Here is a 1,068-nt window from a genome sequence, read left to right on the forward strand (position 1 = left end):
GCATTATGGTGTGACGTGAGCGTTGGACGTGAGCGTAGTAGCCCTATATGAGTGTTTAATTCATATAGGGGGTATGGGCACATATTTATACACCCGTCTGTCCACCTTAATGGCGTAGTGTAGCACCGCATTAAGGCGTGACGTGAGCGTTGGACGCGAGCGTAGTAGCCTTATATAGACCCATGAATTTATATAGGGAGTATGGACGTGTGTAAATACATACATATATTATAGAGCCTGAGAGGCTCGAAATTTATGAGATAAAAGTTTTATCGCTTGCGGCATGCATTCGATTTTCCCTTAGAAATTAATTTGGGGAAACATAAATATTTTATTTATTATTTTATTTTTGTCCACTCACTCTAACGTTATTAAATGTTTTCCCCTGGGCCCTTCGTTTTAAATTGCCCAGTCTGCAGAGTTCGGGTTGGGTCTAGTAGGAGACGAGGCATAGTCACCCGCATTTCTGCCAGTTTTCGTCAGTAGGTTACCTGTTCAACCTACTCGTGTTTTCTTTCTTCCGCTTGTATTTAGTAGCTCTGAATACTTTGGGATTATTGTAAATTATGTGATGTTCGGAAGTGTTGAATTAAGAGTGTAATATGAAATTTTCGAGTTAGGGTTGTCCATCTGCAAGGGAGATTTTCTTAATCTTTTCAGTAAATTTTCCTTGGAGGTGGTCCCCGCACGACTTACTCCGGGTTTCAGGGTGAAATTCGGGGTGGGTCGTGTCAGTTGGTATCAGAGCTATAGGTTTCCTTTTCCTGCTTCCTTGTCATTATCATATTTGCCTAAGTAGCACGTAGTGTCTATAGAGTGATGATCCGACCGCGGCGGATTCATTGGCATTTTATGCTTTTGATGCTATGTGTTATTTGGGTATATGTGATTGTTGTGTTAGTCTTGTTTATGGACTACTAAATTTCTTCTTCCTCAGGTACTATGCCTCCTAGGCGCCCACGGCAACCCCGTGTGGCTACTTCGACCAATGCCGATGAGGGCAATGAGGTCAGGGGACTGGTTGATGATATTGGAAATATGCTGAGGGATGTCATGGATCGAGCTCCA

This window comes from Fragaria vesca, linkage group LG1 (genome assembly GCF_000184155.1).
Source record: "Fragaria vesca subsp. vesca linkage group LG1, FraVesHawaii_1.0, whole genome shotgun sequence".
In the NCBI taxonomy this organism is placed as follows: domain Eukaryota; kingdom Viridiplantae; phylum Streptophyta; class Magnoliopsida; order Rosales; family Rosaceae; genus Fragaria; species Fragaria vesca.